Raw genomic sequence first — 16,108 nt, 5'->3', positions numbered from 1 at the left:
CATTCGCCTAAAACATGGTGACACGGCACCTGGTAGCCACTGCAATCACGTATATGCCAGCTTCGGACAGGTCTCTGCAGGGGGTCTATTGAGTCTGACATTTTTGGATTTGTAAATGCACCATTCTGAACAACCATGCCATGTAAGTTTTACAAGCAGAAATGGGGACCTGGAAGTTCTTGTGGGAAGTCATGGGAAAATGAGAATGTGTGTGAAAATTCACAAAAGATTCTTACTATGGGTTGCTGAGATATGACTTCACTTCCTGTTTGGGGTGCTAGGAGGATTTTGATTGGCTGTCATGGCCAAACCGTAAAAGATGTAATAAAACCCTTTTACAAATCTTTTCAGAGTGCTCCTGAAATCTTATGTATCAAGTTTTGTGAAAATCAGACCAAATTTGAAGGATTAGGAGCACGTTATCGATTTTCATTCTGAAAATGCGGGTATGATGTCATAGGGTTCGTTGGATTCGTCTTGGCCCAAGGATTTCAACGCTACCACCAGATTTAAAATTGAGCATGCGGTTCAAAAGTTACAGGCAGAAATGTAGATAAAGCTTTGGTCTGCTGTTGGGTGGTGACTTTGAACTTTGAACTGCTGGTGGCGCTAGAGTGTTTAAGCTAGCGACCTGATATTTCTTGTGGGGGGCCATGGGATCGTCAAGGATGTCTGTGTCAATTTACAGATGGTTCTGACCATGGGTTCCCAAGATATGACGTCACTTCCTGTATGGCGACTTAATCCAAAATGGCGGACATTCTATAATGGTGGATATAATGTCATAGGGTTTGTCGGATTCGTCTTGGCCCAAGGATTTCAACGGTACCACTAGATTTAAAATTGAGCGTGCGGTTCAAAAGTTACAGGCAGAAATGTAGCTAAATCTTTGACCAGCTGGTGGCGCTAGAGAGTTTGAGCTAGCGACTTGAATTTTTTTGTGGTGGGTCATGGTATAGATGGACATGTCTGTGACAATTTTCAGAAGATTGTGACAATGGGTTCCCAAGATATGACTTCACTTCCTGTTTGGCAAGTTTTAGGCGACTTTGAGGCTATTTTTGATTGGCTGTCACGGCTAAACGATAAAAGATATCCAATATTCCTTGAGACCCCATGTGTAGCTCAGTCCAGAGATACTATATACCAAGTGACGGGCGAATTGGTCAAAAATTGCGGAAAAAATAGCATTTTTATTGTTCTTCACAAAATTCAAAATGGCGGGAAAATTATCCTGGCGGAAAATGACGTCATGGGGTGCGTTGGATTCGTCTCGGCCCAAGGATTCCAGGGATACCAAGGTTTTGAAAATTGGCCCAGCGGTTCAAAAGTTACAAGCAGAAGTGTCCCTGAGTTCAAAAGTTTCAGGCAGAAATGTATTTAAAATTTTAACCTGCTGGTGGCGCTAGAGAGTTTGAGCTAGCGACCTGTATTTTTTTTTTGGTGGGTCATGGTATGGACGGAAATGTCTGTGACAATTAAGAGAACATTGTGAACATGGGTTCCCAAGATATAGCATCACTTCCTGTTTGGCAACCTTTAAGCAGTTTTTGATTGGCTGTCACAGCCGAACGAACACATTACCGCAAAATCCACTCGATAAGTTTTGCTAGGCTCATTTCAGAGATGATATATACCGACTTTCAGAAAGATTGATCAAAAATTAAGGGAGGAATAGCATTTTTTACTGATTTTCGATGCACTGCTTGGCCCCTAATTATCTCACTTCCTGTTGGGTGTGGCCATGGCAACCAATTGACTTTTTTGTTTATCTTAGTGAGATACACACCCCCAAAAAATTTGGAGTCTGCAACTTGTACTTAAATCGGCCCTAGTTTTGACCTGCTGGTGGCGCTAGAGGGCTTAAACTGGAGACCTGATATTTCTTGTGGAAAGTCATGGTATAGACAAGAATGTCTTTGGCAATTTTCAGGAGATTCTGTCCATGGGTTTTCAAGATATAGCTTCACTTCCTGTTTGGCGACTTTAAGTCCGTTTTTGATTGGCTGTCACGGCCGAACAAAAACATAACCGCAAAATCCACTCGATAACTTTTGTGAGGCTCAGTCAAGAGATGCTCTATACCGACTTTCAGAAAGATTGATCAAAAATTGAGGGAGGAATAGCATTTTTACGGATTTTCGATGTGCTGCTTGGCCCCTAATTATCTCACTTCCTGTTGGGTGTGGCCATGGCAGCCTGTTGACTTTTTTGTTTGTCTTAGTGAGATACACACACCCAAAAAATTTGGAGTCTGTAGCTTGTACTTTATACCGGCCCCGCCCCATAGGCCTACGCATTAGGGGGCGCTATTCTGTGCCCGGACCCAATCCGGACCCGAGCTTTTGGTTCTGAGTAGCGGTTGCCATGTCCGACCACCGTGCCAAAGGGCGTACCACCAAATTCTTCTCAGACAAAATGGGCGACCCAAACAACGAGCAAGAAGCGTAATAATAATAATAATAATAATCCGAGCAAGAACAATAGGGCCTCGCACCCTCCGGTGCTCGGGCCCTAATGAAGAAAACCTACTAACTCTATAGGGGCCTTCGCCAGCTTCGCTGCTTGGCCCCTAAATATGCATTTAGTCAATACATGATAGAATACAAGGATGTATAAGCCATAGGTGGATGAAATAGTATTGTATTAAGGGGGAGAGGAGGAAGAGTTGATGTTCACTGTGTCTGCCTGCATATGAGTGAGTTCAATTAATGATTAATGATCAATTAGTGAGTTAAATAATAATCTAAATGTATCGATGCATTGAACCTACAGTCGACAATTAAATCGAATCACATCGTATTGTGGCGGATTCCTTAAATATCGAAAATAATAGAATCGCCGGCCCCTGTCCAATGCCCTTGCTCCATAACATAATAGAAGTGGACAAGTAATGGGAAAAAAAAGAATCGAACTGTATCGTGGGGAATTCTTAAGAATCGAAAATAATCGAATCCCTACTTTAAGAAATCCATACCGCGTATTGTATCGTCAACAGGCTGTGATTTACACCTCTAGTACATACAGTACATGAAACACTAAGAGCACACATCTAGGTTCTTTGTCAATATAATGCAGTTCATATGCACACATATAGAGTATCAAACTACAAAGAGGCAGAGGAGGAGGGAGGAGGGGCAGCCACTGTTCAAACACGCTGCGCACGCACACCAACCCACCCACCCACAACACAAAGCACAAATTAGTTATACATGTACATATACTGTATATTGTAAACACACATACATATACAGTAGAGAGATCAATACAGCGAAGGAAGAGTTGTTTCATCAGCCTGCCTGAGATATGCATGCGCATACTGTATACACAAGAGACAGAAAGCAATAGGTCTTTAGCCTATGTATACAGCAAACTGCAGGACGAGTAGCACACTCCATGATACAGGACAAATGCACTTGAATCAGCCTGCCAGAGACATAAGCAAACACATACACTAGAGACAGAAAGAACAAACAGGTATTTAGCCAATATACGCCACACACACACACTGCAGTGATGGATGTGGTGGTAGGATGCACTGTTGAAACAGCCCGTCAGCCTGAGAGACCCATTCCATAGGAAACAGCAAGAACATAAACAAGTACTTAGCCAGTGTAACACACACACACACACACACACACACGCACGCACGCACGCACGCACGCACGCACGCACGCACGCGCGCACACACGCGCGCACACACACACACACACACACACACACACACACACACACACACACACGCGCACACACGCACACGCACTCGCACACACAGGCAGTGGGACACAGCACTTCGGGGGAAAAAAGACACACAAGCGACGGGCAGTCTCCAACTGCCTGCAGTGGACCTAGGGAAATAAAGAAAAACAAAACAAAACAAAACACACAATGCAGCAAAACCACTCCAGACAAAAAAAGACTGTAGGGCCCAGAAGAGATGAGCAGAGGCGCTGAGCAGCAGCAGCAGCGGTAGTGGCATCTCGCATAGTTGGCCAATATTACCAGGCAATAAAGTTGCAATGGCATTTTGCGAAAACATTAGATACTTGTCGTCTGGTCTCCCTCATTCCAACTTCATATTTTTAACAGAGTATGGGTTTTGCATACCTGCCTGAGGACAACTGGTGAAATTTAGTGACTATGCTAACTCAAGTCATATTTACATTGACGTTTTCTTACCTTATGTATTGATTAATGCACATTGTTCTCATCAAATAAATGAATAAGTGAAATTAAATGAAATGAACAAGAACAGAATTGAGAAAGGTTTAGTGGCAGGAGGTCTGTCAGTTACGTTCTTTTCTGCGTGAATGTCCATTTGAAATGTGAATCCTATTGTATCCAACAATCATTAACATTTGGTCATGACACTGAAGAAAAAAATAATTATGCTTGCATACAACTCGTTGATGTTTGAAATGTGCTCTCCCCCTCCCCCTCATCCGCCCTCCCAGACGTAACTTGCAAAGTGTTATTTTTTTTGGACTGGAGTGCTTTTTTATATACATTTTTTTTGCCTTTAGTATTTTTGACAGGGCAGTGGAGGAGAGACAAGAAATGAGTGGGGGGAGAGAGAGACAAAGAAGGATCGGCAAATGACCCGGGCTGGAATCGAACCCAGGTCGCCGGTGTAATAACCCAGTGCCCTACCGTTAGGTCACAGCAGGGCCTGGACTGCGGTGCTTACTTCTAGTAGCAAGGACAGGGTAGGAGGATACTTGTGCACCTGACAAGAGAACCTTATGAAGAGATTATGCATTTTAGACTTCAACTCATAGTCTGTAGTCTGCATTTTAATAGCCCCTTCCTGCAGAGCCTATTATAAGCTTGTTGTCACCAAAATGGTAATGGCCCAGTCTTAATCTGTTGCTTAAGACTCTGGATAATGTCATAACAATGTTGCTATGATGTAGTTGCATCAAGCCATGAGGCTACCTCTTAATTCTTGCTTGCTGTCTCTTTACATTCGGGTTCATTGTATTACAGCTGGGGGTCGACCGGTACAGGTTTTTTAATGGACGATGCGATACCGATTTTTTTTTCATCACCCTTGGCCGATACCCAAATTTGCAATACCCGATATTTCGGGCCGATATGGGTTAAAAAAAGGTTAAAAAGGTTAAAAAATTACAAATATTCCAGGTGTCAAGTTAAAAATAAACATTCCTTTAACATTATCAAATCGAGGTAGAACTTGTAACATTTAAGCACCCACTCTAACAATCAAGTAATGTCTAACAATGATGTAATAAATAAATAAAATGTCTTGGTGCTTTTAAAAAAACCCGAATGACATAAAATAATAAATATTGCGTATCGGCCAAAACCACACGTGTATCGGCCGATACCGATACATTTAAAAAAAATGCAAATATCAGCCCGATATATATATATCGGTCTATCCTTAATTACAGCTAGGCTGCACATTAATTCTATATTACACAGTACACTGGCATCTATCTTGCAAATGGACAACTTTCACTTGCTAGCCAGAAATTCACTGTACGTCAACTCACTGAAACTGACGTCATTGAACGCATCAGTATGGAAAAAACCACCATCGGCTGACCTCTGCTGTACAGTCCCACACACACTGATCATTAAAACAATTCAGCAAGATATACTCATAATAATTCTCAAGTCCTGCACTGCAGTCAGCAAGGAAACATAACCGCTGACAAGAAATCCATACAGTAACCATGCATACATTAGCCTCCAGCCAACCACACAGCATGAGCAGAGGGGAATTCAGTTGAGGCTACGCTGTGGGGGTATGGCGGTAGCAATCTACAGGAAAGGGTTTTTTTCCAGTGTGTGTGTGTGTGTGTGTGTATGGTGTTTATCCATTGAATCAGCCAGATGGTAATCGGCGATACACGTGCTGTTCCACTGTAAAATTGTGAACATGCTCTACCCATCATCACAGAGAAGAAGGAAAAAGGGAGGGAGCGAGAGTCTGTAACAACAACATGATGGGATGCAGAGAAATGGAATTGATGAACAAGAGGAAAGAGGAAAGGACAAGAATGGGAGGTGGGATGAGAAATCAGGAGGAAGAAAGGGAAAGAAAGGAAAGGAGCGCAGAGGGGAGGGGAGAGCAGAGCATGGTTAAGGAAAGGGAGAGGAGAGGGGAAATTTGTTGGGGAAAGGGAGAGGAGAGCAGAGGAGAGCAGAGCCTGGTTAGGGAAAGGGAGAGGTGAGCCTAGAGCATGGCTAAGGGAAGGGATAGGAGAGGAGAAGAGCCTGGTTAGGGACAGGGAGAGGAGACAGAGTGTGGTTAGGGAAAGGAAGAGGAGAGCAGAGCAGAAGAGAGCGGAGCCTGGTTAGGGACAGGGAGAGGAGAGCAGAGCAGAAGAGAGCGGAGCCTGGTTAGGGACAGGGAGAGGAGAGCAGAGGAGAAGAGAGCGGAGCCTGGTTAGGGAAAGGGAGTGGAGAGCAGAGGAGAAGAGAGCGGAGCCTGGTTAGGGACAGGGAGGGGCGTGAGTCGGGACGGGAGTGCTGTGCAGCTATCCAGGGAGCAGGGAGTGCAGCACAGTGCAGTGCAGTGCAGTGCTGCCTGGGAGGCATCTCGTAGTGCGAGTGACTGATAGCTTTCACAGTAAATACATCAGCCAGCCGGCCAACAGCTCGCTCACTCAACAGCCTACTGGCCAGAGGATTAATGGCCGGCCGCCTGTACCTTCGCATGGCATTTCTGACCCCTTTTTATTCAATCATTTTTCCATGTCTACTATAACAACCCAGACTGGACTGTATCGTACCAGAGCAGTTTCCATTGATATGATTAGGATATATTGATTATTATTATTATTAGTAGTAGTAGTAGTAGTAGTAGTAGTAGTAGTAGTAGTAGTATTTTTATATTGCATGTGAACTGCAGACCAGAGCAGAGGTTGTGTTGCAACAAAACCTTATTATATAATCTTTTTTATGCAATTTCTACGAACAGCACAGATCAGACCGTACCAGAGCAGTTTCCAGTGATAAGATGAGGATATGCATTTATTATTATTGTATTGAATGCATCACTGTCAATGCAGACCAGAGCATGTATTGTGTTGCGACAGAACCTTTATAATAAAATGATTTCCATTTCTACTAACGAATTCTAGACCAGACCAGAGTAGTCGCCACTGATATGTTGAGGATATATAATTGTTGTACTGTAACTGAATATTCACTGCAGGTCAGTACATATGATCTGTCACAACATGCAGGGATTTCCAATTCCTACCTCACTTGCGTGACACGTCACTAGCCTACACAGACAGAGACATATCACTGCTGTTAAATAGAACCGCATAAACCTCTGGCCTGCAATCAAATTTACTGACGAGCAGCAGCAGGAGCAGCTCAGTCACATACTGCCACAGAAGCAGAGCAACAGCTCTTGACTGACAAGCGCCGGGCATTAAAACAGGACAAGTGGTTAGATAACAGGCCGACAAATGATGGAAAAAAAACGCACACACGCACACAAACCAACAGCCGGTCTGAGAGGTCTGAGAGAGAGGACTCGAATAGTTTTGTCTGAAGACATTCCAAGTTGCCAGAAGGCTGCGTTTTCCCCCTCTGTGCGCACACAGACACAGACACAGACACACACAAGTTAACTCTCTGCCACACATCCTCTCTCACACACACACACACACACACACACACACACACACACACACACACACACACACACACACACACACACACACACACACACACACACACACACACACACACACACACACACTTTGGTCCATGTAAGAAGCTAAAAGACAGGGCAGTCAGCCCGCACTTCTCAGACTTGGGCAAATCTGCACTCTGGGTGCTCCTGCCTGCCCAGGACTGCTGACCTACTAAGCACCCCACCCCATCCTACCCCATCCTACCCCCTACTAGGCTTTTACTGGACCGGTGAGGGCTTAGAGCACTTTAAAGAAGACTTAAGTGAGGTAGTGAGCAGGGTGAGAGGGACAGATAAGGGGAAGACTACAAGAGATTGGGGCACAGGGAAAGACAGGAAGGGAAGGGAAGGGAAGTGTGTGTGTGTGTGTGTGTGTGTATGTGTGTGTGTGTGTGTGTGTGTATGTGGCAACAGAGAGAGGCAGAGGAGGAGGCTGTAAGAGAGCAACAGTACGTGTGTGTGACAGACAGCATAATACATAGACAGAAACACTGTGATTGAGTGTGAGGGAATGTGCATGTGTGTGTACGCGTATGTGTGCAATAGCCTACAGCATGAGAGAAAGAGAGAGAGAGAGAGAGAGAGAGAGAGAGAGAGAGAGGGAGAGAGAGAGAGAGAGAGAATGAGCAGATGATGAAATGGGTTGCTGTGTGTGAAGCCGGGGAGGGGAAATGAGATCTCTAGCACACAAACAGATGCCCACATGCCGGTGGCAGCCCAGCCGGCCACTTCACTGTTGCACACATGAGCTCACACTCCCTGCTACCAACACACAAACTTACTGTACCATTGAGACTCACACACTCAAACACACAAACTTTAAACTCACACATACTGTTCCATTAAAAATCAAACACATGCACACCATCACCACTCATACAGTACCACCACACACAAACACACTACCACTCTCACATATGTATCATACACACACACGCAAACACACATACACACTCCATCTCTGGTGCTGCAACACATAAGTCGCCTTTATGCACCGAGCTGACCACGCACACGCGCGCACACACACACACAGACACACACACACACACACACAGACACACACACAGACACACACACAGACAAACACACACAGACAAACACACACACAGACACACACACAGACACACACACAGACACAGACACAGACACAGACACACACACTCTCTCTCTCTCTGCCTCTGCTGACAACATATAGGGGGGCTAAGACGTTAAAGAATAAGTAACATTAATCCGAGTAAAAGCATCATAAAAGTAAAGCGATAGTGATGGAGACACCCACAGCCACTGCACTGAAGCGGAGCAGAGCAGGTATACTAAGAGTAAGAGTATGCTGGTTCAGTTGTGGTAGAGGTAAATCATCTAATAGAAGAGCCTGGAGTCCCCATTTTCTTAACTAAATGATGCCTGTAGAAGGTATGGCTATATTAGCAGGTTTACCACTTCCTGTGGGTTAAGTAAGCCTGGTTTATCACTTAACCATGTACTTAGTATGCCCACCTCAGCAGAGCAGAGCTGAGCTCCCTGGTCAGCATTCGGCTGTTGCCGTGTCGGTGCCACTCTGCCTAGGCTTGTACCTTTTCCGCCTCCCCTGCTCTCTCCTCGCCACCTCAGCATACAACCACAGGGGATATTTTTTCTTCCTTTCTTTTTTCCCCTGGTGGTGGTGGTGGGACACATGATAGCCACACACAGTGGCCTCAACCCCATAAAATAGAACGAGGGAGGCACACACACATCCACGCCCACCCACTTCAGATTACTGTCAATGCAAACAATCCAAGGGGTGAGAAGATTAATGTTTCGAATAGTTCAGATTGCTCGGATGGCAGTGGTGGGTAGTGGGCGTTGTGCCCTCTCTCTTTCTTTCTTTCGCTCTCTCCCTCTCCCTTTCTCTCTTTCCCTGCCCCCCCCCCTCTCTCTCCTTGGGGAGCAGGCAACCCTAGACCCTGAAACCCAAGAGGAAGGCCATTTTAATTGCTCCCCTTTCTCCCCACTAATGGGCTGTGAGCTTCAAGAGGCCATCGCTGTGTGGAGAGCCAGGGGAAATGTGGAGACAGGCGGACAAAGTGACACACATATATATATAGACAAACACAGTGACACATACACACACAAACAGACCAAGTAACACACACACACACACACACACACACACACACACACACACACACACACACACACACACACACACACACACACACACACACACACACACACACACACACACACACACACACACACACACACACACACACACACACACACACACACACACACACAGCTTCAAGACGCCATCGTTTCCTTGAAACCAGGGGAAGGTAGAAACAGATACACACACCAGCACACTGACACACACACAGTCTGAATCGCAGGGCAGTCTGCGCTTGAGGGCCTCAAGCAGTCACCCACACGATCGCCTCACGACATTCTGATGGACCAAAGAAGTGTGACAGCGAGACGGACAGACAGACAGACAGGCTGGCTTCCCGTCAACACACTACACATGCTCTGGAGATTAAAGAGCGGGCCAATCAGATCAAGGCCTAAAAACAGGACTTTAAATTATACATTAAAGCGTCATCTTGCCCTCAGGAAGCTGCCTGGAAAGACACTTGATTTCTGTTCATAATGTTGTGTGCTAACGTTTCAAAAACGGTTGGCGCAATTAAGACACAGGAAAGCGTGTGTGTGGAAAAATAAGGAAAAAAAACAGCAGACGTTAAATCACAGCATAGCCCCTGGACATGGGGGTCTTGTCTTGAGAAGGATTAGTCCTTGTTTTCCGCAAACCTTTCTTGTTTTTCAAAACACATTGCAGGCCTCCCTCTCAAGCCAGTACTGGGGTTCAGATAAAGCGCCACAGTCACACGCCCTAGTGTGTAAGCTCACGGCTAAACGGGCAGTTGGTGCGACAAGCTGTGATTAGAGAGAGGCTGACTGGCCGGCCGGGGATAATAGGCACACACACCAGCTGCATTTTGCCCTTCATCAGATGCACTTGCCATTACATTACATTTAATTTACATTTAGTACATTCACCAGACGCTTGCATCCATAGCAGCTTCACACATCAAGATTTAATTGGAGCTACAAAAATGTAACAGAATTGTCAACGCTGTTAAAAAATAAATATGCATAGATGCTGCTGCCGGTCATAAAGGTAAATACACACAGATGTGTTTCCCAGTCGTAATGAAAAAAGAAGAGGACAAGCGACAATATACATATGTAGAAGTACAGTAATATACTACATACAGACTAAACAGGCCTAACAAGGCTTTGTGTAGATGATTAGGAGTTAGCGTTGCTCTGAAGGGACACTGTGTCGGAAGTGAAGAGTCTTACCCTCCTTTGACACGGCTCCAATGGCACTTAAGGAATGTGGTGGTAATGGCTTATTAATAGTGCCGCCTGTGGTAATAAGAGCACTAATACTAATGAATTACTCAGTGATTACTGCCCCCAACACCATCAGCACCAGCACCAGCACCAGCCCACCAAATATGACTCAGTCCTCCTCAGTGAATAAAATACTGATGGTCATCGATGGGAAAACTAAACACTCACTGGGGAAAACTGAGACAAAGCAGCATAATATGGGTTTTTTTCAGTTATTCACACAGGACACCCAATGTTCACATATTTTCATTTTTCTTGTACAGTACACCCCACGGTCTGAGAAAATCCTGTGGTGTTCGTCTCCTCACTTGGCAGAGAACCATCACAAACTCCATCCCATCTTTACACTGAACTGGCCCATCCACAAGAGACACGACAGAGAATAAACAATTTCAGAAATACGAAACATCCCATGTTTACAAAAAGACCTCCCATAAGATATGTCGAAGAATTATGCATGTCTAGGGAAGCGGTCATTTGAAGAGGGAGTATCAATGCTGATTCCTTGTTGGACTGGTGGATCTCAGCATTTCCCTTACGTAGACCATTCTGTGGTGCAGCACCACAGAATAAAAACTGAGCACCACAAATTCACCAACTGCCGCCAAAACATGTCAATGGGCTTATACAAATAGCACTCGCACTGGCATAATGTTTCAGACTGTAACACCACACAAAGCAGCTTGCTCCCTGAGAAACACAGGGATACTATGGCATATAATAATAATTAACATTATACTGTACAAACCATGACTGGATCAGACTGTTCTTTCAGCAGTTGCATTGGTACATGATGGACTCTCACATCGGTCCAACTAAAACATGAATTCCAGCAAAAGCTGCAGCTTAGCGTTACATAACCTGGCTGCAGCCCCCCCCCCCCCCCTTCAACCCAAACTAACTTTATTTAATGAGGTGGATGCATGCAGGGGATGAAGGTGGATAAAGACCCTATGCGCCCCCACTGCTCATTTGCAAACAGTTGCCTACTTCATCCGTCTGAGATTTAGTCTTAGCTCTTGCCATAGACTGACTCCAGATGTGGATCATTCTTACTTTAAGCAGTTTATTTTTCCTGGAAAGTGTTGCCCTGACGTTTGTGTTGCAAAACCCTACAATGACATAAGGCCCAGTAAAGGAATTAATAGCCTACTCAACAGTAATGGCAATCAAACAATGCAGTCACAGTCAGGCCAGGAGGGGCAGAGAGACATAGCCTATTGTAGTTCGAAGTTACTGTATTCTGTGAGGATGAGGATTACTTAAAGATCATAGGTCATGAAAATATAACACACATATTTAACATTACATTGTGAACGAGAGACGCACAGAGCGGATCTGGGAGTCTTCGATTCTGAATATGCTTTTGGCAACACAGGACATGCTACCCAAACAATGGCTTTGGCAACGTGCGACCCGTGCGTTGTTGTCAAATTGGAAATGCGTGCCAAATATCCAAAGTCAACAGACAGAGTAGACAATACTGTAGAACAGGGCTAGTCCATTAGCTTCCTCGCTTGAGTTACTCTTGTGTAAATATTTACCGGCGATGATGTGACTTCTGGAGAGTACCTCATTCCAAAGGAGACAACCATCCCCAAGTGGGTGTACTATTCTGCATGGCAGCGTGAAGACGTCTCTCCGTGTGTGTATAATTGCTTCTTTGTTGTTACCTTAAGGTGGCAAATTTACTTGGTGATGTTAGCTGCTAGCTCACAAGTTAATCTTAAGACTTAATCTAGAAAGCTAGCTAACTAACAAGCGGCAACGCTATAGTTAGCTGTCCTACTGATGCGTATGGCCGCCCTCTTCAGCGCACTGGGTAGCCTGTCAATTGTTACTAAAATGCATAGGAATGCAGTGGAAATAACTTGTGCGGTGGCCCACTGAGATAGGCAGGAACAGTGCATGAGTGGTTTTCACCAACCCAAGGCAATCTAAAAAGTCTGACGTTATCTTCGGAATCTTTATCCCAAGCCCGAACAAGGCGACATCTGAGGAGATTCCCAAGTCTGAGGAGGTTAGCGAGCTAGCGAGCTGCAATCTTTTGACATCAATGGAGCTAGCACCCCAGTAACGCAGAAGTGGACGGCTAGGCGGAGAGCCGCAATTGTACGTCGACCCGACACCCCTCAAGTGGACATGAAAAGCACATAAAACAATACTGCAGACACGGGAAAATGTCCGTCAGCTAATTTACTGGACAGATTTGGCTGATTGCTTACCCGAGGAGGCGGGATCCCGTATGCCCTTGTAATCTTAACAATAATATCCCAAAGCCACTGCGCTCTCCCAGTAGTCCTCGGCCATGATTCTACTGGCTCTGGCGGAGTACCGATTCCCCTCCGTCTGACACCATGTCCCGGGTCGCGTTCCCCCAAATTGTTAAAACGTTACAGCAGCTGTTCCTTTCTTTGCCAAATCCGGAGTGGAGAGGGGCAGCCGAGCAGCTGCGAATAGACTCAGGAGTCAGTCACTCCGACTGATTGGAGAGGTGGAGATAAGTTAATTATGCGTGCACTCAACAGTTACGACGCATGCCGTTGCAGAAGACAAGTCCAGGTATTCCGCGTTACTTTTCCTTGTACTTGTATTTGGAAACGTGTAGCCTGCGCGCAATCGCGTATTTTAAATATATTGTAAACTCTGCGCCCCCCTCATGAACTAAAACGGGCATAAAGTGGACTGACCCAAATTCCATTCAACCAACTCAGACTGTACCAATGATCCCAATACTCAGGGGAGTGAGGGAGCAAGTACAGGAACAAAAGTGATTCTGGTAGCAAGGTGCGCGTACAGTAACACTTTTACGCACATATTATATTTACTAATACCACCTGAGGGCTCAAAAAGGAATATACCAATTTGAATACCAATTTAACTTAGAACAATCAATTCCGTTCTAAAAGAAAGTTTGGTGTCGTGTGACTGTTGGAATTCTCATTCATGACACTGGCTTTAGCCTATTAATCTATTAATAACATCCCAATGAGGCTCACATATTCCTAGTGACAGAAATACTTCAAAGCAGAGGTAGTCTGATAATACATCAAACAAATGACATGGAAAGCTGTACACTGGTATGGAATTCTCTCTCTCTCTTTCTTTCTCTCTCTCTCTCTCTCTCTCTCTCTCTCTCTCTGATCATGTTTAGTTGCTACTCTGTGGACAGCCTGTCAGAGAGTCAGAGAGTAGCCCATGCTATTTTTTAACATATACCACGCACCGCATGCACGGCAAAAAGCAAAGGAGTAGGAAACATAACCTGGAAAGCCCCACTGCCCTGGAGGACCTGTGGCCATGCATCATCGCAAGGCACAGCACACACAGAGCGGCCATCCGGCCCGGGCCAGCGAAGCCCCAGCTGAGTGACTCATGGCTGTGGCATGCCTGTGTGCCCCCCAGCATGCACACACTAATGACAGTCAGCAGCAGCAGAGCACAGCACAACTCAGCTCAGGGCTGCATTTCTCAAAAGAGAAGTTGTTAGCCTGTTAGCAACTTCGGTAGTTGCCAATGGGAAAATGCATTGAAAACAACAAAGTAGCTAATGTAGTAAGCAACTTTGGTTTCGAGAAATGCACCCCAGCCCTCTTGCAATCCAGCAGCCAGCCCAGAGAGGCAGCCTGATAAGACTGGGCCGCTCCTATCATATCCTATCCTATCCTATCCTATCAGCGCCTGCACCTTTATTGTGCCTGTCGCAAACGGCCACTCCAGTGGATTATACCTGCAATGCTTTGCATGGCTCGCCTTTACTGCTGTTTGTGTAAGTGTTATTACTGACTGGGGAGGCCAACGGGGAGAGACAAAGGGGTCAGTTGTCCTGGGTGCAGGGAGACAGGTGGCCCAGAATTGGGTCCTCATTGTGTATACATTATGTGTCATTATGTATGTATGTATGTATGTATGTATGTATGTATGTATGTATGTATGTATGTATGTATGTACTGTATGCGTGTATGTATGTATGTACTGTATGTGTGTATCTATGTATGTGGTGTGTGTGTGTGTGTGTGTGTGGGCTGGGGGGCTTTTAGATAACTTTGTCCTGGGCCCAGCCAAAGCTGATTACTTGTGGGCTTGTGGGTGGGCGAGTCTAAACAGACGCAACTGTGCTTTAAACAATCAAGAGTGCTCAGGAAAGTGGAAGGGTGTATCCGGGTCACTGTTGGGTCACCTGCATTCAACGCAATACTGTCATTTGTGTGACGCATTGTACCTCCGCTGTACACGCACCTAAATAGGGCAAGCATTTTATAAATTATTGATTGCAATGGTGTTACGTGTCAGGAAAAACAGGCTGTGGCAGCTGTCCAGTTATGCGTGTAGGACTTGTTTACATTTTACTGCAAGGGGTAACTAACAGGCAGTGGCCGAACAAGCTTTGCTGGGCAGGGACTTAAATGAAACCTTAGCCCCCGGGGTGTAACCAGGCTATGAGAATACCTGACCTGGCCTTTATTATTTATTTATTGTGTGCCCTCCCTCCCTCTCCCTCTCTCTCCCTCTCTCCCTCTCTCTCGCTCTCTCTCTCTGAATACAAAGTACTCCCCTGGGCCACAAGTAGCCACTGTTTACACACTTTTAAACGTCTCATATAAAAACCTGTTGTGTTACGCTGTGACCGCATCACTTGAAATCCAATTACGGGTCAAAAGCTTTAGTAATGTTTAAATACTGACATGTTGTAGTGGTGGATCATGCTGAGGACAAACTCCACTTGAGTTTTAAGTGTCTTTTAATAGCGAGCGACAGTTGTCAGCCACACCCATGCAGTAAACATCTTCAGGTAAAGCACACAGCTCCTCCACAAGTGGACAACAAAGCATTTGGACCACTAAATGACACCCACATTATGGCAGAAAAGCAATACACCATATTACCACAACACAATGCCCATTTATATCCATCACTATTGAGCTAAAATTTGACTGAAATCTTAACACACTCTTGAACTCACTACTAATATATTATGGTAATTAGATAAGTCTTCCCCTCCGGGGTGTTTGGTCTCCTTGCATGAGCAGG

At 45.2% G+C, this 16,108-nt stretch overlaps 1 protein-coding gene across 2 annotated transcripts in view; it reads right to left on the bottom strand.

The window, feature by feature from the left end:
• The window catches only part of cdk16 (cyclin dependent kinase 16), a 70,942-nt gene extending 57,309 nt beyond the window's left edge, over positions 1 to 13,633 (bottom strand). Inside the window, exon 1 of one of the 2 annotated variants that reach the window (XM_063208728.1) lies at positions 13,303 to 13,633. The gene's annotated coding sequence lies outside the window, so the exon portion shown is untranslated. The remainder of the gene's footprint in view (positions 1 to 13,302) is intronic. The other variant, XM_063208729.1, reaches the window with a different exon arrangement.
• Positions 13,634 to 16,108: the final 2,475 nt, after the last annotated feature.

This window comes from Engraulis encrasicolus, chromosome 10 (genome assembly GCF_034702125.1).
Source record: "Engraulis encrasicolus isolate BLACKSEA-1 chromosome 10, IST_EnEncr_1.0, whole genome shotgun sequence".
NCBI lineage: Eukaryota > Metazoa > Chordata > Actinopteri > Clupeiformes > Engraulidae > Engraulis > Engraulis encrasicolus.
This window is presented reverse-complemented; position numbering and strand designations above follow the sequence as displayed.